This window comes from Dromaius novaehollandiae, chromosome 3, assembly GCF_036370855.1.
Source record: "Dromaius novaehollandiae isolate bDroNov1 chromosome 3, bDroNov1.hap1, whole genome shotgun sequence".
In the NCBI taxonomy this organism is placed as follows: domain Eukaryota; kingdom Metazoa; phylum Chordata; class Aves; order Casuariiformes; family Dromaiidae; genus Dromaius; species Dromaius novaehollandiae.
Genome location: NC_088100.1, coordinates 101,337,506 through 101,359,337, shown reverse-complemented (window position 1 = coordinate 101,359,337; position 21,832 = coordinate 101,337,506). Strand labels below are relative to the sequence as shown.

At 39.7% G+C, this 21,832-nt stretch overlaps 1 protein-coding gene across 3 annotated transcripts in view; it reads left to right on the top strand.

Moving 5' to 3' along the window:
- Positions 1-21,832, top strand: part of EML4 (EMAP like 4) — a 166,669-nt gene that overhangs the window by 13,095 nt on the left and 131,742 nt on the right. The gene's annotated exons all lie outside the window — the stretch shown is intronic.

The following is a 21,832-nucleotide window of genomic DNA, read 5'->3' as shown; positions in this document are numbered from 1 at the left end:
ATAGCAGACTTAGGCTTTTGCTGTCCCAGTATTCAGCCCATTCACTTTTTCTTTTTTTTCCTCAAGTCTTATTATTTTAAATGGTTAAAAAAAAAAAAAAGGGTGGGCCACTTAAGAATTACATGTGTGTCTCTTAAGTCAAATATTTGTGGGGTTTAAAATGTGCATTTGAAATTTTGGCTATGCCAAACTCAATTAAAAAAAAGTCATGTTGCTGCTGACATCATTGAAATTTTACATTTTCTTTCCCTCCCCTGAATGGGGTCTCTTTACTATCCTCGTCATTCTCCCAGTTTTATGATTCCCCCCCCCCCCTTTTTTTTTCTGCCACCCATTCTAGAGTCTCTGCCCCCTGTCCCTGCAGACCTGAACAGATCTCACTTTCCCTAAACCAGAAGTAGTACTTTAAAAATTCTGCGTAAGGGCAGGGGAAAGTTAAGAAAGGGGAAGTGATATTTGTGTGTGCAGGTAAGATTTAAACCCCAAGTGTGACTTATCTTATTTGATCTTTTACTCCCCTCCTCACCCTCCTACCCCCAAACAACATATCTTAGCCATGGTTATCTGAAACCTTCAGAGATGTAAAAATCTGGACTACTGTTTGTGGGCTTTCTGGATATCAGTTCAGTTATTGACTTATTGATAATAAAGGCATTTGTGTGGGGGGTTCTTAAATGCAGACAATTAAAAGTATATTATGTAATTATTATTTGTAATGGAGACTTCAAGTCTCTGTTCATCTAGCTGTAGCAACTTTACCAGTAAAAGAGCTCTAAGCCATAACTTGGCTGCTGTTTTTGTGAGTTAATGGCAACAATTGCTCTTTTCTTTTTTATAGATCGCAAAGGGACATTTTTTTCAGAGCTATAGATAATAGAAGGAATTCTGAGAAAGCAAAATGGAATTGATTTTAGAGCATACATGGCATATTTGCAGTATATGGCGTGTATTATATTTATCTTTTTCAGTATGTGTGGTTTTGTGTTTGATAGGGTCATGTACATCTGCCTTTCGGCCTTCAGAGGAAGTTAATTTTTACAACTAAAATGTGATTAGTCCTTATTTTTGTTTCCAGAACTAAGGAGGAAGTTTTCAGAATCCGGTGTATTACCCGCGCGCACACCTACCTGCCCACCCACACACTTTATTTAAAGAGACTGAAGTCTGGCCTTTATAGTTCATAACTGAACCCTATAAAGAAAGCTGGTACAGTTTGTTCTTGATCTGGTAATATCACACACATTAAGCAGCATCTACAACAAGTCTTTCCCACTCTTGCAAAAACTGCAAAACATCATTACATAGTGCTCCTGTAATCCAGTTAAAGAATATGTGCATCCTTCATTTGAAACATTTCTATTGTATATCCCTATTCTTGGGTAGTTTTTGAAATAATTAGTGTGTCTTTCTGATTTCTCTTCAAGATTATTGGTTCTTGATCATCTTATGTGTTGCGGTATATATTTGGTTTTTGGGGAGCTTGAAGGTAACTCTCAAATAGTGTTTTTCCTATCTTTTCCATATCGCTGTCTACAAGTCATTTACATACAGTGTTCTACAGATTGAAATAATTTCAGAATTTGGGTAAGTAATAACAGATGAAATGATAGAAATTTTTACTAGAAAGAGATGACTGGCCTAATGTGAACGGGAAACTGTGTTTTGGCAAACAGCTTTTCTGTATTATCATATAATCTCTGTGTATGTAATTTTAGAATAAAAACGGGTAGGGTTGATGTCACGTGCGAGTTGCCAGTTCACACGTAACACTTTGTCTTCGACTTAATTGCCCCAGGATGTTGTGGCCCCTCGAGTTATGGCTCTGGCTGAACAGCCCCAGATGCCACCTTTGCTCGCCACCCATGTCATTCTCTGAGTGCAGAGAAATGATCGTTTGGCGGTGATTTTTGTGCGGTTTTTCATTGGCTTGGGTGCATAAAGGTTGAGAGCCTCTCCCGTTCTGTGCCCGGTGCCTGCGGTGCCCGGCGGTCTCCCCTCGGGCAGCAGGGCTCGCTCCCGGCACCGCTTCCGGATGCTCTCACTTTGGGATGCTCCTTGGGCCGCTGCCGCGGTGGCCTTGCAGCCGTGTCCCCGTGCGGCGTCCGCGGGAGGCTGCTGCGGGGTGGGATGCTAGTGGCCGCGTGTTAAACGCAATTTTGGCTCGCTGTGAAGCGGCAGCGTTGCAGCAAGGAAGTGAGAGGCAGACGCGCGCCCCGGGGAGGAAGGCCTGTGACCGCTGGCGGTGGGGACCACCCCCGGCTACTTTCTGGGCAGCGTCGCTGTGGCGCTGACGGGCCGCAGCTGCCTGGAGCGGTGCTCTGCAGAGCAGCTCCTGTTTCTCCCCGTTTTTTGAGGCTGCAATAACGTTGTGCTCGGCACTATTTAGGTGCCTAGGTATTTACCTAGGCTTTCCAAGACTATATATTTTTGTCGGATTCCCCCCTGGTAGTATCTGTAAGGGTGTTTGTGTTTAATTTCTGTTACTGGGGGAGTATTCCTTTCCATTGTTCACTAAGACTGACTTTAAATTCAGGTTGTTGCTGAAAAATACCTGAGGGGGTCCTGACTGTTTTTGCTGTTAGCTGCAAAACTACACCGTAGCTTCAGGGGGCAGCAGGGAAAGGTGAGGGAGATCCTGCCAGCACGCCAGACAGCAGGCAAAGAAGGTGCTTTGATCTTGCACAGTGCTGTTCTGCTGGGGAGGGTGAAGGGCCCCGGAGGTGACAATTCCACGTTTTTTAATTAAAAAAACAAGGACTTGGGGAGGCTGCCAGTGCCGCGTGCACGCGGCATCTCGTGGGTTCCCCGGCTCTGACTGCTAGCCACCGAGTCTGGCAGCCGTTGCGTGGCACGCGGCGCTGCGCGCACAGCCCTCCCCTGCAAATCCTTTTTTTTGTCAAATCCGGTTGTGCACAACGTGCCCCCCGTGTTTCCTTTGCCTGCGCTTGGTTGTCGCGGGCTGCTTTACCTCATGTCAGGTGCCTTTTCTAACCTGCGCTCTCCTCAGGTGCTGCATTTGAATGATTCCAGTATTACTGAATGAATTTCCTGTCTCTTGGAAGCAGTTGTTAGAATAGGGTCTAGTGGTTTAATTTACTTTAGCTCTTCTGCTATGAGCCATGAATATTCTCAAAATGCAGAGAATAAAATCACTTTAACGCTCTGAGAACGTTGCGTGTTGCTGCGCCAGGTCCCGGGAGCGCCGAGCAGAAGAGCAGTGCTCTGCACAGCCTGGCGCTTCAGTCCAGTGTGGATCTCCTCTTTTCCGCTGTGTTTTTTTTTGTTTAACACACGTACAACGAGGAGCTATGCTGCAGCAGTGCTTGCAAAGATCCTCTTCGTTGCAGAGAACAATTCTTCTTGCTGCTTAATAAGATGATGGCTGCCATATGGCCTCCTCCTTTCCCCTCTTACCCTTCCTTTAATTCTGTATGTGTGTGTATGTACTAACAGTGTTGGGAAGACCATTTTCGTAGTACTGCAACACTGAAAAAGGTAAGTTTCTGTTTGTTGTTAGGGGCAGATTTTGCATATTTTAGTGAATTAAGAAAATGTTTTGCTTTTGTTAATAAAATATACTTCCAGAGTTCCCGAACTTCTTACAACTGTGGTTTTTTTTTGATTTTGTGTTTTCTGGATTTTTTTTTTATTTACAGAATGGTTGATGGGTTATAAGGTGACTCTCATACTTAAGATTTTTTCTAACTGTGGAAAATACTACATATCTTGGTTTTGCAAAATTTGCAAGAAATTGTAAATTGTTTTTGCAATTGTACTCTCATTTTAAAAGCATTTACCTTTGAAAAATGCTTTTGTACTGGAAGATATGTGCCAATTCTTTGTTAATCATTATGGTGTGGCTTATTTTGTTTGACGTGACTCACTTTTTTTCTAAGGACTTTTATTGCAGTGATTACATATTTACAACAGGAAGCCTAGAAGGAAGTGCAGCATCAGATCACTGAAGCTTCTCTGTGTCTTTTGTATCAGATTTTTATGTTTTGTGTTGTTAAAGTTAATAATTTCTTGCTGTGCATGTTCTGTTTCACGTGCATGGTACAGACTGCTTTAACAGTGAGAAGTTCTTTTCTGAACCTGATATGAATCCACGTAATTAATAGACTTTTTTTATCCTTCGTTTTGTAATTGAATGTGCACTTTTGCTTAAAAGTGCTTTCTAGTGATGCTTTCATTGACCTATGAAGTGACCTGTATAGAGCAGTGACCATAATTATCAAGTCATGCGGTTATTCTGTTATATATTTGTGATCTTGTTGCTGCCTGATGCTTTCTTTTACAGCAATTTTGCACTTACCTTCGTGCTCCCTTTTGAGTAACCCGCAGAGAGGGGCTGCATACTGAGTAGTTCAGCTACTTTTAAAAACCCGAAGTTCAGCTGCTGGAAAAAGTTTAATTTTACTTCTGAAGCAACGTTTATAGTTGCATATGTTATTGTTCCTCTTGTATGAAAAAGGTAGGTTTCTGTTTACTGTGTAAGTTTACTAAAACTGGCTGTGAGTGTAAACAAAACTGACCTGAATTCTGTTTCCATCCTAATTGCATTCCCTCCTCGGACCAAAGGCGACTTTCACACGTTGCTGCTATGAGGGGGCATTTTGCTTGCTGTCTGCAAGCAGATCTGGGCTGTACCATGCCTCCCTGGGCCAAGACTAGTTCGATACAGTCTGGAGGTTTTCTTTGAGAGCCGCTGTTCAAATTGCGTGACGTGTAAGCCAGTTATAGCAATTCACAGTGAAGAAAATGTGTTTGTTGGCGGCTGCAGAGCGCAGGTGAGAGGTGGCTCTGACAGTAGAGGAAAGCAGGCTGTTCGGTGCAATGCAAGAAGAGGGCTCCTGAGCGTGACTCTCTTGGCTTGAGGAACAAAGGATCTTTCTTAAACTCGTCAGCTCTTATAAACCCTCTTCTGATTAAGGCTGACTGATGGCTGGGTTTGAGGGAAGAGCAATGGGAAAATAAAGGTGAATGCTTGAAACCCAAAGGGTCTTTTATGCAAAATGTTTAGGACTAAAGGACCGGATTAGCTGCATTTCTGTCAGCATGGTGATGGGTGTGTTTCTACAAAAAGTAATGAGTTGGGGTTGCCTGCCTAGATAATTTACCTCGGGATAATTACTTTTTAAAAATGTCCCGGGGCAAGGCCAGTAATTTTTCTGTCCTTTTATTTGTGCTGAAGAAGCCCTCTTGCCCTTCTGAGGAGTTTTGAGAGCCGCGTAGCCTTGGCTTTACTCTCTGTGGGCAGTCCAGGTAGTTGAAGCTTCATATCAGTGCCGTCCTTGATTTATATGGCTTGCTGTTCGTGGCTGTATAGGGTGTTATTGGGAGATAAATTTGTCATCTTATCTCTGGAAGATGTAGGTCTTGGAAGTGGAAGGGTAGACAATCTGAAATTTAGGTTTGGAAAGTGAGTGTACAGGTAATGGCTGGTCTCTACTATTTTAAAGAGCTCAAGAAAGAATTAAAAGAAGGCACCACCAAAAGCTGTACTGAACTGCTGCACGTGGCAAGCCTGTGTGTTTGGTCTCTCTTTGCTAAGACCTGCCTTTCTCCATGGTGGAGTTTGTCTTTTGTCTTGGGAAAGTCAGTTTGCTTCCACTCCTGGAGGTGAAGATAGCTGTCCTTGGGAGTGGGGAGCACTATGCAGCAAGCACTCGCCTCATGGTGTAGCTCAGCGCAGAGGAGCTCTGCGTGGCTGACGTCCTGGGCCGGGGGCTTCTGGGGCTGTTGCTGTGGGAGGAAAAACTACTTTGCAAAGTCCTTCAATAGTCCAGGAGCAGGTTGGATACTATTAAACTTCTCTATTTCATTCTCTAAAACCTAAAAGCCTTCTTGCTCTGTTCCTTTTTGTCCACTTCTCCTTCCCTACCTTCTCCCTGTCCTGTTGCCCTTGGAAAAGGTGTGTGGAGAGGGAGAGAAGAGGTGCTTCTGGCTTGAGGAATGGATTTTTCTTTCTGAGGCCTTCAGAAATTGAGGGGGATGTGTAATACAAGGTGCTCATCCTGTAAGATCAAAAATCATACCCAAACAAATGTACTATAACTGTTTGAACCAAACAGACCCCAGCTAACGATGTAATTGTCCCACTTGATTGTCGCTAACTGCCCGTTGTTATTTTCTCATCCAAAATGCGTGGGTGTTTTAACTTGGCTTTACTGTTGCTGTTTGCTAAATGAAAGAGGCACCAACCTGCTTCATTCCCTTAGCGTGTACACACTTTATGTGAATTAATGACTTTAATATTTGCTTTACAAGACCAGATTACAAGTGCTGTATTCTAAAATGAATACATTGTGGAGCAGCTAATCATAAGAAAGGAGAATAAGTATCAGGTTACAGAATTCTTCTGCACTAAAAATATGACCATATGTGCTTTTGAATAATTTCCAGATGGAAGACTGATGGTTTGTAATTCATTGTTTCGGATTGAATTTCTTCAGAACTTTTTTTATTATTTTTTAACTAGCCAATTCATAGGTGTATTATAAACAGCAGAAAATAAAGGAATGTATTTGGTTTGCTAGGCATATAAATCAAATCTGTTCACCCCCTATTCATTCTCCTTTGCCCCCTGCCCCAAAAGCCATTTTGGTTACATAACAAAGCTATAACAAGTAAGGGATGTAAGGTTTAGGCTGAATTGTATAGAGCTGTATGTGTACTTACTGCTGTGTAGTCCCTAAGTGATCATGTTTTTACAGTGTGATTATTTTTTTATATGTATTTTTTAAAAGCATATTCAGATGCTTATTGAGAGTGTTCCCAGGATGAATGTGAAACCTTTCAAATAAAAAGGTAAATATTTGAGAAAGTTACAAACTCTGAAAACAATATTATAATGGGAATTGTTTTGCAACCTTAACTCTAACTGCCAACACTGGTTGGCTCTGCAAGAAACATGCTTTCAGAGCTTGCTGGTTTGTTCTGTTTAATGATTCTCTCCTCCAGAAAGAATAGAGTACCCTGCGTTTATCAGATAATTCAGAGACTTGTTATAAAAGGAACCTTTAGAAATAGGCATAAGCTTAGTTCATGCTGTCAGATGAAGTGCTTAAATATCCAGTTTCAATAATTGCAGTTACACTTGCTTGGTAAGATGAGAAAAATGCATTTTTGCATTATAGCTAATGAAGTCTTAATTTGTTCCATATTTCAGATTTTGATAAGGAACTGGGATATCCCAAGGTAATATGGGATGATCACTGCAATCCTTACTTTGCATTCCATGCTTTTCTTATTTACTTCTTCTTTAATAATATTTTATAAGTCAGTATTATAAGAAAAATTAACTGTACCCATGTCAATGGATTCTTTATTTTTATTACACTCTGAGCATCATGTGGGGTCCTTGCATGACCTATCAGTAACATAGATGACAGGCTTGGCATCAAAAGTGCTTATTCTAAGTTGCTTGTTCCTCTTCATCCTCTCTTGTTAGCTTTATTATCTGCTCTCGCAGCCAAATTTCTGGAATTTAAGGAGGGCTGTGTTCTTTATACTGTATTTACTGCATGATAAAGAAAGGTATAGAGCTTAGTCTGTGTCAGAACAGTTACAAAGTCAGACTAGCTGGAAAAATCATTGACATGGTTAAGAACGTTATCCTCCTTTTGTTATTTTCTTGGGCTAAAAAAAAAAAGGCCTGTTTATTGATTATTGGTAAGTCAAATGAAGTACAAGATGCAACTTTTAGAACTTTGTTGCTTTGAAGTCTTTGTAAGCTTGCCACAAAGTTTTTTAAAATTGAGGTTCTTTGTATGCTTCGTGTGAGATATTAGGTGTTTTTGTATCTGCAAAATGTAGATTTTATTTATGTAACGTAGGAAAATAGACTTCCATGATATCTGTTTTTTACAAGTGTAAACTTGAATAAAAGAAATGTGACTCTTCAGAGCACTCTTTCTGATCATAACCACTTCAACGAGTGTTACAACTATGTGTGATTTAAGAGAGGAATCATCCTGATGTCTCAAGAAGCATCATGTTTTATATCATCTTTGTGGAAAAGTGCAACTGAGTAAAATAGTTTCTGGAGTACAGAATCTGCTCTACGGTGCTATTTCTGAAATGCCACTAGGAAAGAGGCCAGGGTCAGAATGAAGTAGAGCAAAATATGGAAGACTGGGATTGCTAACGGTAAGCGTTTCCTCATACTCGGTGTCCTGTTTTTACCTAGTACTCTTTAAAATGTTCAGAACGTCTTAGGAGGGATGGACATGATGTGCCTTTGTAGCCTTGTGTACTTCTGTGGTTGACTTTATCTGTGTTTTTTGGGGGGTGTGGGTTAATCCTATATGCTAAAAGGTTTTGTCACTTGTGAAGAAACTTTTGCCTTAGGCCTCAACTGAAAGGTAGTTCTGTGAAGTTAAATTTGCCTATTGACTTCGGTTGTATCTCACTTGGTATTTAAATTTAAACAAGTTCACAAGCCCTTGTGTGTAAGGGGCAGGGAATTTCCATGGAGTTGCTTCGAGAAAGCAAGGAAGGAATTAACTTTTTGCAGTATTAGGCTTTGACTTGTTTGCAAGGTCACTGTTCCATCTAACCCTCCCAAAAATACTGCTGCAAATAAAACCCTACTTAATATTCAATTCATTTTAGGAATAAAGAAGATTTATTTGGTGCCCGAGCAGTTAACTTGGAAAACTTGCCTTGACGCATAAGACTGGTCAACATGTACAGTACAGTGTGGTATCTTTTGCATTTGTTTTTTGTTTCTTAACAACTAATCTGGTGAAGCACGGACAGGAGTTTATTTTTGAGCTCTATGATTGTTTCTCTGTATCAGCCTCTCAGGAAGACGCTGTCACCGCACCCACCTCCTTCTCTGGGAACCCTTTTGCCTCAGATTTCCTACAGTATCTGTTGGATTTGGCTGTTCAGAAGCATTTGTATAAATCATTCCACGAGGCAACAATATCTTGTTTCCTTTAGGAGTCTTAGGTTCTTGATCAAAACAGTCACAAGTTGACAAAATTTGCCCATGCGTGCCCTTCTGAGGGATGCAGGATAGGTGGGGGGGGGGATGTGCGTGTCTGTTACTAAGATCTTGGAGTGAATTATGACATAAACTGTGTTTTAGAGCAAAAATGGGTAGATCATTGTCAGCACCAGTTTTCTGTTCGGAGCATAAGAAAAATGTCTGTGTGGTGTAGGTAGAGACAGCTTTAAACAACAACAAAAAATGGTTAAACCAATTATGTTCAATGTTTCTGAAGAAATTGCCTTTGGGTAGAAATCCGGCATGGAGAATACTGGCCCATGTGGAAGCAATTTGCTGGAGTTACGAGGAATTAAAACTCAAAGAAAGGGGGATGCTATAAGGGAAGGTGCAATTACAGGCATGTTGTGGCAAACTATATTCTTGAGGTGAATGTGGGCTAACAGAATGCGAAAGACAGTGTCATATCTCCCAGTAAAAATTTAAACATAGGATTATTCTACTACATTAATCTAGGTAAAAGTGAAGATGGATTTTAGGGAGGAGAAGATACATTAGGAGCTGTTACAAAGAACTGTGAATGCATTTAAGTGAATTCCTACAGGGATCTGGCAGAGCTGACAAGTGGAATTTTTATTTACTTTAAAAAGTAAAGATTAATTGAATACCAAATATTATTACAAATAGGATGATTCATGCTATCCGCTCCTACAGAACAAAAGTTGCTGGGTAAATATGGAATACTTTTTTAATATGTAATAAGTTCTATGCTATGCAAATAGTCTGTAGTCTTCCTTCTTTATAGCCTGGGTTGCCACAGGCAATTGCAGTAACTGAAATGTGTTGAAAGATAGGATAGTTGCTTTGCATAAAAAAACCAGAGTGTTTTAAGTTGATTTAGTTTCTCCTAGATATGTTGTTGAATGATTAAAACTTTTTGATCCAGTTCATCTCTTCATAGAAGAGTTATTCTGTTGATTTTTCAAAGAACTTGTTATGGCTTTTGGCACAGATCCATTTATAAATAGATAAAATAGAGATTTTACAACCTTTGAAAAATACTAGGTCTAAAAAACGCCGTTTGATTCCTTTGCTCTTTCTATTTGGATATGTTTGAATGTTTTTAGTTTGAAATCTCCAAAGAGAAAAATGGTAGGAATGTTCCTGATTCTGCCAAGGTTGATGCACTTGAGTGAAATTGCTCAAGATAGAAATTCTGATAGTTAAAAAAAAAAAATTACCCATACGCAGTTGTTCTCAGGCTAAAATCCTAAAGCAGCAAGTTAGAAGCACCAAACGTTTTAAGTGGAGCAATTGCCGTACAGCCTTTAAATATTTGGAAATATAGTATGAAATGTTTCTGCTTTATTTTCCCTAACTGACTTAGGAAATGGTTTCACTAACTTTCTGTGATAGTCTAATCTGATTACTTTAATTGTCCAAATAAAAAATAGAGCACCAAGGTAAAGAAGCGTGCGATTGCATAATTCAATTTTCTTGATAATTTTAGTGGACACATGTAAACCACTATGCTGTATGACCTTCCTAGTTCAATGAACTTTAGTAGTCACATTAGATGTGACTACTTATCCCCTGCCCGGCTTAGGTGGTTATTCAGTGTCACTCTTTTTTTCTAAACCATTTAACTAAGATGTATCTTTTTAAACCCTGAATTTCTGGTGCCATGCTATATTGAGCGTTTAAATGTGTCTCATTGATTCAGAACACATTTTCACAAATGACACTTGACAAGCCAACAGACAGCACTTTGGAAACTGATAAATGCTGGCATCTTCAGTCACTGATCAAAGTCTGCCAGACTTGGGGTTTAAGTGGGTTTTTTTTTTTTCCCCTTACATCTGTGCACGCAGTGGTTATTGTTTGCATATTAGCTAATTTGCAGGAATATGTTAGTGGAGGGTTTTTTTTGTATTTATTATTTCTTTGCAACTGGGGAGCTATCAAAAACTGCTGGAGCTGATGTGTTTATGTATCACTATCAGTGATACAGCTTTGCTTTGCTTGAAAACATGCTCAACATGTTAATCTGCAGCTCTGCAAGAGTGGTGGTAAGTTTAACATTTACCATCTTTTCCATGTTTTTGACAGTATCACTGCAATACCTATTCAATACATTCTACTGTAGTTTTGTCATCAAATGTCACAGGAGTCATAGCATTTGGGTCAGCAAATCTTCCTACTATTGAAAGATTTCCTCTCCTTTCTGTCGTTTAACTGTTATTTTTCACTTTCATCTGTGCATGTATAAACCACACCTGAGTTAGTAGCTTTTGTAGAGCTCATGCAGAAGGTCTTATAACAGATGTTATGTTTTCCAAATGTGAGGACTGGCATTCTTACCTATCGTTAAGCACCCTCCCTGCAATATGTCTCAACCTCCATTTTTATGACAGACCTTGCTCTTTTAGTGCATACAGTTCTCCGGTGTATTAACGTCTAACATTGCACCCAAGTTTTGTCACCTGAGTCTCTTGATTTACAGGCTGCTTGTTTGCAAATGCCTGCAACTTTAAAGGACTTTAAATGACATTACTGTGCAAGTGAATATTGTTGTCTGAGATCATGGACAGCCCAGTTTCCTGCTCCCTCACTGAAATTTCCTATTTCAGGGAAAGGCTAAGGTTTAGACTGTACCTTTAACCATTCCCCATTCACCCCCTGAAATTTCCAGTCCACAAATAAAAGCATCCTTAAAGCAAAATAAAATTTTTGAAAATAATAGTTTAAAAAAAAGTCATGCATTTAGCCTAGGTAAGGTGTGTTCCTGTAGCTGCAGGAACCAAGAGTCAGTGTGTGGTGTTTTTAACTTGGATGTAAGCTTGTTACTGGATCTCTCATCTTGTCCTCAGGGCCTTTTAAAATCTCTCAAAGATCTTTGGTGTCTCTTAAGTGAACTTGTTTGTAGGTCATTGTAAGATCAATGAGGAAATAAGCAAATCTCAGTTCTCCATTCAGAATTCTGTTCCATTTCTCAGCATCTTCCCTTTGCTTCTCAGTGCTGAGCTTGGAAGTGCTTCTCCAGCATCTTATTGCTGGGTTAAGCATTTGATGTGCTGAGTGCTTGGTGCTTGTTTCTCCCCCCCCTCTCCCCCCCCTCTCCCCCCCCTCTCCCCCCCTATCCCCCCCTCTCCTTTTCAAGTGGCTGAGTTTTCACTTGTATGTTTAGTTTTTCTTACCAATCTGTAATAAATGAAACCTTTAATATGACTTATATCTGCAGAGTGTGTTGGCCCCTAAATTTTTCACCAATGTAGGTTCCCATTATTCATTTCAACCTACTAGGAAACTAAACTGTGACCAGATTCCAAATGTGGTGGTAAATTTCAGTTAGTCTCCTAAAGCTAACCTGAACTATAGACACAGAATATCTTAAAATGTATTTATTCTTTTTTGGTAATATAATTATTTTCTAAGCCTAGAATATACTGGTTTCAGACTGTTCGCAAAGTTCGTATACTTCCGCCCCTTCCCAGCTTGGAATCTATCACACATTAAAACAGCCAGTGTCTTCCCCTGTCCTCACTAGTAGACTTCCTGTAGTGAAGACAGTCCACAAACATAAATCAAAGTTATCACAAGAGACTTTACAAGTTTTTCAATACATGAAACAAAAACACAGCAGGCCGGATGCGATCTGGTGTAGAGCTGCACCGTTCCCCTGTTGTGGATGGAGCCCTGTTGATTAACATCAGCTGAGTATCTGGCCAAGCATGTCCAGTCCTCTCCATCCCCAAACATAGCAATGCTGCCTCTGTGGGATAGCAGAAGGACATTTATACTGGAGGGAAGTTGGTTGTATCAGCTGTGCTACAGAAGATCTGTTTTCCCTGGACTGTGTTTGTCGTAGATTTTATTGCGATTTTGGCTAGCTATCAGACACTTCTATTTAAACAAAGACTTGTTTCTTCCCTGAGTTCATCTCAAGATGTTTCGCAGTGAGATTCTACTGACTGAGACAAAATGAGTGTTAAGTCCATACTTAGTAAATGAAATCAAGATTTATTTAAACACACTAAGTCAGTCATGGAATTGTCACTTCAGAATACAATGTAGGGGAATTAAAACAGCTGAGGGCACCTGAAGAGGAAAATTTCCATTTCAGAACACTTTATCTTTTAGCCCAGATGTTTGTTCCCCTTCACGTGAAGTCTGTGCTATTTGCATCTGTGTGACCCCTGTCACTTGCTCAAGGGTGAGCAGCAAAAAGGTATGATCTGATGTATGTGAAGTGGAAGTCCTTATGTACAGGTAGGTCACAAATGCATGTGTGTTTGCATTTGTGGATTTTTTTTTTTTATGATTTCCTGTAAGAGCAAGTGTTAGGTGATAACTCAGCTTTTTGGAGCATCTGCTGTCTGTAGAACAGACCTTCTGTTCTTGCATGTTGGCTGCCAGTATATTTTGGCTTGTTGGTGCATTACAGTTGTAACCCTATGCTGAGTGTGCTCTCCTAGAACAGATCCTAGAACCACTGCAGAATTGAGGTTGGTGCTTCTGGAGGTCACCTGGTCCTCCACCCCCTAACCCCTGTGGCAGGGCTAACTCCAAAGTGAGATCCTGTTACTCGAGGTCTTGGTCCAGTTGAGTTTTGAGTATCTCTGAGGATGGCTGGAGATTTTACAGCCTCTCTGGATATGAAGGGGGGGAAAAAACCCAAAACAAACAAAAAAAACCCTCACCATGAGGCTGGTTAAGCACAGGCACAGGTTGCTGAGTTGGGGTGTCCCTTGTTGCGACTTGTGACTGCTGCCTCGTGTGTGCCCATTCACTGTGCACCTCTGCAAGGAGTTCAGCTCTTCGTCTCTATAACCCCTGCTGCCCTTAGGTGGTGGAAGAGTAGATTTCCATCACGTTAACCAGGTTACGCAGTATTGGCCTCAGTTCCTCAGACCCTTGAGGAACACTGCTCGAAAACAGCTGGCCAGTTAGACCATCAGACCAGAACCACTGACCACTACACTGAGCCTGATGACCCAGTCAGTCTTTCAGACAACTTTTTAAAATGATTGTGTATCTTCTCCTCTTACCCAGTCTTTGCATAATGTAAATGCTAGTTTAATCAACAGATAATTTCATTTCTGCTGTTCAGTTTTCTATTTATCGGTATTGTAGTCTTTAAAAAAAATGCATCATTGCTTTTAAGAAGAATTTGTTTATGAAAAGGATGTAGTCCAGCAGATGAATGATTTTTTTTTTAAATAATCTTTACTCATGTTGGAAATAGTACCTTCAAAGTGATTTGTATTGGAAAGAAATTAAAGGGAACTGAAAAGAATTTAAAGAAACTGCAACTGTTCTGAGTTAATTTCTCAGTACAGGCTTGCATTATTTCTTCAGCCTCATCATAGTGATTGTGTGTGGAAGACCTTTATAGGAAAAGCAATTGAGGAAGAACAGTTTGAAGGGAAATACATGACTATAAAATCACAAATCAAAGGGTCGAGCATATTGGAACTATTTTTAAAAGCAGTTCTGTTTTTAAAATCAGTTAAATTTCAAGTGAGCTTTTCTCTTTTTCTTTTCTTTTCTTTTCTCTTTTCTTTTCTCTTTTCTTTTCTCTTTTCTTTTCTCTTTTCTTTTCTCTTTTCTTTTCTCTTTTCTTTTCTCTTTTCTTTTCTCTTTTCTTTTCTCTTTTCTTTTCTCTTTTCTTTTCTCTTTTCTTTTCTCTTTTCTTTTCTCTTTTCTTTTCTCTTTTCTTTTCTCTTTTCTTTTCTCTTTTCTTTTCTCTTTTCTTTTCTCTTTTCTTTTCTCTTTTCTTTTCTCTTTTCTTTTCTCTTTTCTTTTCTCGATTTGAAAAATCCTTTTTAGGTGACAATGGCAAATCATTGTTGGTCAAAATTTGTTTTGTAAATTATACTTCAGCTGCAAACTTAAGTTTGATTTGGCTAACCCCAGGGCTGCTTGGGCTCATCTGGACTGTGAAATGAGGTAATTAGCAGTGCTGGGCTGAGGCATTTTGCAAGAGGATTGTTTTCTGCACGGCAGGACAATCTTAGTGGGTGTTAGAAAATCACAGCTGAAAAACATTTAGCTGTGAACATGCTAGGGAAGAAACAGGGACAGGAGAATGTACTCACAGCTCAAAAACAGTTGATGCCTGTGAGCTTCCCAGACCCCTGAGAGCATTTTCCCACCACCCAAATGTGGGGAATGTAACTGCAAATCAGGAAAACGTTGCTGTGCCATGGAAAAAACGTGTAAGCGTAGCCCTGCCACCCTGCAGGTGCAGCTCGGCCATTGCTGTGCAAAGCTGCTCCTGGGTTGGGCAGCGCAGCTGTAATGAGTTTGTCAGGTGTGAGTGCGGCGGCACCAAAGCTGGGAAGAGGGGGATTTCACTTGTGGTTCACAACAGTGTTTGAGTCTATGCATCAACTATGTGGAAGTGGATCTCCATACCGCTGCCTCCCAAGAGCTTCATCTTTGGAAAGTATTGCTGTTTTAGAGATTTTTCTGTTCAGTACAGTTTTGAATTATATGGAATATGTTGACAGGCGTATGTGTTCAAAGGAGTAACTGATATTTCAAAAATATACACAGATGTGTGTATAAATCAGGTAAATCTTACCATCATACCTCAGCCAGTACACTAATTTTTCTAACCTCGCTAGCTCAATTATTACTTGCATATTTTTTTTCTTTTTTGTTTGATTTGGACTCTGCAAAGTTTGCACAATAACAAAGATGTATTTGTATGCTCTTTAACTAAGCCAACTAGCTTTAAGTGTCAAAAGATATAATATACAAATATGTTGACTTTGCAAGCAGCAAGCCATTAGTTAGATGAATTAAATGGATCTATGAAAAGTCTCTTTTATAAGGCACCTTGATGAATGAGTATTAATTTTCATTATGCTGAAAATAACTTATATTATCAAATTTGATAGTCAGAACATCACCTGCAAAAGAAAACTGTGATTGAATCAAAGTTTATAACTGAGTGAATAAACGGAAGCGGAGATCAGAATTAGTGGTCTTGAAGCCACCAAAGATGTATATTTTGCTATAAAAATTTCATATGAATTATTTGTCCAAAGTGTTCATACAGTTTGTCAGTTAGTATTGTTACAAGACAACCCTGGGAAGCTCAGAAAGAATGTTTGAACTAGGTAGATTAGGATAACTTCTAACATTAAGTATAAAACTTGCTTAGCATGAGTAGCTGAAATAAATCCGCACACTTGCTTAGCATGAGTAGCTAAATTTGCTGAAGCCTTAGGCCGCACTCCTAGTTCAGTAAGAAAGGGCCCCAGAGCTGGTGCAGGCTGGAAAGATAAGGGAGTTACAAGCAGTTTGCATTCCTGTGCCCCACACTCGGAAAGGGAGGATGTCAAGGCTTTGAAATAAGGCCTGCTTGGGCGCCAGGACCTTGGGAAGCAAAACCTCCTCTCACTGCTGAAACAAAATTAATTAAGGGGTCTGGACTATCTCCCCCTGATCAGGACTTTGGGAGATAACATCTACTGTCCCTGCTGGGGCGGTGTTAATTGATCTCCCCTCATCAGGACCTTGAGAGACAGGGGTGGGACCCGGGGAATGAAGAAATCACTAACCAATCAGTGTAAAAGGGAAAATTGCAAATCTGGCAGTTTGTTTGTATAAATGCTACTTGAAAAATTGGGGGGGTGTGCTTGATTTGTGGGAAACCACTGAGCACCCAGGCTTGTGCAACTCTGAAATAAATAAGCAAATGTCTCTCCTGAGTGTGTAATTATTGGCTTATTGCACACCGGGCAACGAATCCGCTTTTCGGACAACAGTATAAAAACTAATCATATAACATTTTCTCTCCAAGAAGTTACTTTTTTCTTTTTAAATTTAGAATACCTGGGATAAATTTTGAAAAGTCCAGTCCAGGTATGAGTTTATAGAGCTATGCATAGTACCAGAAAGAATTGCAGACATCAAACGAAAAGGAGATTGGAGACATGCTTTTATTTATAAATACTTGAGCTTGCTGGAAGCAAAAAACCCAATAAACTGATTCTCTGTTGCTTAAGATGCTGGAGGTATAGCCTGGCACCATCAGGAATACTTATAACAAGGAAAAAATTTCCTTCAATTTTGAGTCAAAAGCAGTTTGACAAACCTAGATGAATAGTCACTTTCCTATAACTAATCCATCATCAGATATCGCAGAAAAAGAGCTCCCTTGCTTTGCAGCCTGGTTTGTCTTTAAAATTAATGGAATGAGTTGTGGGGTAGAGGATAGGTAACATTTAAGCAGATCTGTTGATCGTTGGGTATTTATGCCCCTGTGTGCAACCACTGCTTTACAGTTATAAAGGTATTTAAAACATTTTGTTCTATCAGTCTTAAAAATCAAATTAATCCTTTTTGCAGAGTGTAATGAATGTTTTAATAATTACTAATAATGTAATAATTACTTTGCAAATGCATCAGTTTGAGAAACACTTATTTGAGGTTTAAGTTGATTTCTCTTTTGTGGTATTAGGCATAGGCACAAAAAAAATTTTGGTACAAACATGACCCTGATCTGTATCTTAGCACTGGATGGAGCTGGTGAGACTCTGTATGGACAGAGCAGTTCACCTGTGTGATATCGATGGTGGCATTGGGATCTAAAGTTTGTAATTTTTCAGCATGTTTCTTTGTCAGAAATGCCAGAGGAACAAGCTTTATCAGGTTGTCTGTGGAGATGCATCATTTCTTGAGACAGAGGTGTAGTTAAAAAGGCATTGTTAGATCAATGAGTGCTTAAATTCCTACTGATAACGTCGCATTCATGCTAAATAGAGGTGGCCTTATCAAGGTACAATTCTGATGTGAAAATACATATATAGCTTGCATATGTGATATTGCGTAGAGCATGTCATCAAATAACGATGTTAAAGTTCTGCTCTTTCACTCTTAATATTTTGATGTTTTCTTCCCCCAAACGACATGCATAAATATTGTACCCTGTCAGTTCTGTAAGTTTAAAGCTCAGAAAAATAGCAATTTTGAGAAAGATCATTGCTAGATGCTTTTATTGCAGTCTTCCAAAAATATCCTAGCACCTTCACAAAATACTGAGCCTTAAATTCATGATTCTGATTATGTATGATGATATTTTTTGAGTATGCAATTTGATTTTTGGAGCTTGTGCTTCTCTCACTTGTAGATATGATTTTTTTAAAATTCAAATTTTTCATGATTTTATTGGATTTTATGTTTTCAGCAGGTATAAGAGTGGATATTAACTAAAGCAGTTGAGCTCTAGAAGCATTACGGTTGTAATAGCTTGTCAGGAAGCAAATTGGTGATGAGGTTGATAAGAATTAAGAGCATGATGTTTTGTGAGCTGCTGAAACAAAGTATAAGGTTGCATGTTGGTTTGGAAGCTGTGATTTGTAACTCTTCTGTTAGGCGATGCTTTAGTTTGCAGCTCTTGTCATCTGGGATTTTGCCTAATGCAATTCTGTAATGCAGGAATGCTTATGGCCTTCCTTTGTATGGATGCAACAGATCTGGAGCCAGTATCCGATCCCTAACTGCTTTCCTTTTTACATCCTCAGTGATTAGCTCGGTAGGACAGGAAGAACCACTGTCTTCTATGTGGGAGGGCAAAAAATCAGATATGGTAAAATCTCCCCCCCTCTCTGTGAATTATGTCAAGAGATATCCAGAAAGTGTCAGGAAAAAATTGAGAACATAGCTGGAGTTAAAATGGAATAATTAGAATAGTGAAATAATGGAATAACTTAATTCCATTATAATGGAATTATTAATTTGAATTCTAAATAGAATAAATAGAATTAAAGTCAAGATTGAAGCTGAAAATTGAAGGCAATCTAAGAAATAGTCACAAACTTCAAACTTGGAGACGGTTAGTCCCCAAGATTCATCTGATTAGGCAGTTCCCTTGCTCTTACCATTAAGCACAAGAAGATTGTAGACATTTCCATTACTTTCCCAAATGTTTTCCTGCTTGCAGATTTAAATTACTGAGTGAAGTTCCAGGTGCTATGTGTGTATACCTATTGTGTGAATGTATAAATAAAATTCAGGCTGCAAATAGTATTTTGTAGCATCTTCCCCTTCCCCCCCCCCCCCCCCCCCAAAATCTGTGTGCGCCCTTGCTTGGCTGCTGTGTTTTCTTATTTCCCGCAGGTGCTTAAAACAATTTGCTGGCAGGGGACCAGCAGCTTTCTCTTCTTTGCTGGAGGGATTTGGTGACATCACGTGGGGGCTTGCTCTGGAAATTGGGAAATTCCACTGCAGTCTGTTCCAGTTAGGGCTTTTTTTTTTGTTTTTGTAATCACAAATATCTGTAAGGTCTTTTTTTTTTTTTTTTTTTTTTTTTTCCTCCTATGATTCAATTGCATGAAGTTGTGATGGCTATAATTGGCTTTACCATTTTTCATTGTATCTAGGTATTTAGAAGAAAAAAAAGATTTTCACTATGTGTGACTTCAAAGTTGGATGGTGAGTCTCTGGAGATACTTGTTTAAGCATCTGAAGCTTTATAAAATTAATACTTATTGTAACTGCAGTGGTAATTATTCTGTCTCATAAACATATACAACTCCTGCTTGCTTACTGGGGTTTTATTTGAATGCTCCCTTCATGTAGCTTTGGGTTGTAGGGGGGGGAGAGCCCCCTGCTAAAAATAAATAAATAGAGGAAGATGTGCATTTGTGCATTGCATTGGTTTTCAGCACTCTTAAAATAATGTATGTAAGATATATAAAATGTGCAAGAAGAACACGTCTCCCTCAGCGGTTCTCCAAAGTTTCTTGTCGGGTTTAACTGATTCAAACACAACAAGAACAAACCTGCGCGTATCCATACGCGCAGAGAGCTCCTTTGAAGAGAGCTGCATTCGCCGTTCAGGTTTTGGGGGGTCTCTTAAAGGGGGAAAGTGAAGCCAAAAAGAAAATGAGAAAGGGATCAGAGGCTCCGGTGTAAAGATCTGTAGCACTGAAATGCTTTTGCCCGGGCTGGGTGAGAGCAGGAGGTCTAGGACTGGCTCAGATCAGTACAGGCTCTTTCTTCATAAACCTGCATATCTGACCAGTACGACCCCTTTTTCCTCAAAGTGCTTTTTGATTTGTTTGCCTTCCCCCTCCCCGCCTTTTTTCCCCACTGTTCACACATTAAGGGGAAAATGAGAATTAACTCTTTTGTATTTTGCTTTAAGTTCAGGAGTATTTGCTCTCCAGGTGCAGATTAAATTACACTGAAGATAGGAAAGAATTGGTTGTAAACATTGTCAGGTAGTGTAAATATCAGGTGACTTTAAGTGCCTCAGAGGAAAACAAGTTTGTTTGCTGTTTTTACTGCACAAAAAATTAGTGGTTTGTTTATGTGACAAAGCTAACAAGAAGAAAAAGCTGCTTTAGGTCTAACCAAAAAAAAAAAAAATGTTTCGAGTCTGCTTGCTTCAGGGTGAGCCTTGATCTAATCAAGCAAATGCTCTCTGGAAAGCTTGTTAGATGTCCGTGTACCTCCTCTGGTTTCTTCGTTCCCCAGGGAGGAGATGCGGAGAGTGGATGTGTTAGGTGTACCTGTAATGTGAAAAGGCTTTTTGGTGGGTTTTGGTGTGTGTGGTGTGTGTTTTCCTTTGTGTGTGTTTTGGCAGACTGGGAGTTGTGGAGAGCATGGGTTTATTGTGTTGCTTGCTCTGGAAATAAGGCAGTCTCGCTGCTTGCTTATGGGGCAGGACAGAAAGGGCAGCGCATGGCACCGGCAGGGGGAGATGGCTCTGTGCTGCTGCAGTAACTCCTGTTATTTAGGCATGTGGAAACTTCTAGAAAAGTGTCTTTGGGATGTGTTCAGGGTTTACTTTTTCCTGTTGAACCGATTGCTGTATTTGTTCCTATTCTGTTTGCTGAAATGCAGATTCTCACATCTTTCCATTGCACTGGTGGTGGAGCAGCAGGAGCCACTTCTGTGGCAAGACAGTTTGTGCGCCTTTGATTTAATTTGCCGTTGTAACAGGACCGATTGGGAGTCACGCATCTTCCTTCTGTGCTCTAGAGCTGGGATCTCGTGGTTGCCACTCCCGGAGATTCAGCAATAAAGTCATCTTTCCCCAAAGTACCGCCTGTGCATTACCCCATGTACTTTCTGAAGCTGACCAAAGGAACTGCCAGTATGAGACATCTTGTACAGCGTCCATAGAGGTGCTTAAAAATAACCGCACATTCCTCTTTTATGTTTTGCTTTAGTTGTAGAATAATATTTTTGTTCTCTGCTTTGGTGAATTTTGTGTTTTGCTTGAATATAGTTTCTATTTAATAAGAACATAAATGGAGTTCCCAGTAGGCTAAGTAGCTATTGACCAAAACATTTAAAGCTTAGTTTGGAGATGTAAGATTAAAGTGTAACTGTCAGCTCTGATGACTGAGACATTTATTTTTCTGCACTATTTTTCACCGTGAATTTTGAGGTATAAACTAAAAATAATGGTACCATTAAGAAGAATAAGCAATGAAATTTAATTCATTTCTGCTGAGATAGTGCATGCACCTTTGTGTGATTAAGTGACTGTTTCCAAGTTGTTATTTTCCTTCCGAGGCATCCGTTCTCCTAGCTGGGCTTTGCTCGGTAAGGTGTGTCACCTTTCCTCTCCAATGCTTCTCCTATTTCCTGTAAAACCCACGTTGGTGAGCTGTAACCCTAATCTGTAAACCTTCCAGGACTAGGGCTACTCTCCTTTTCACTTGTCTGTCTGGTGGTTAATGCAATTCAACTGTGATCTTCATCTTGGTACTGCAGTAATGGAAATAACAATGGATATTAATATCTAAACTCATCTTACTTGAATGACTGGTCTGTTTGAAATACATTTATAAATATATGTTGTGGTATAGGATTGCATTAAAAGGCATCTGTGGATAGTAGTGATAGTAG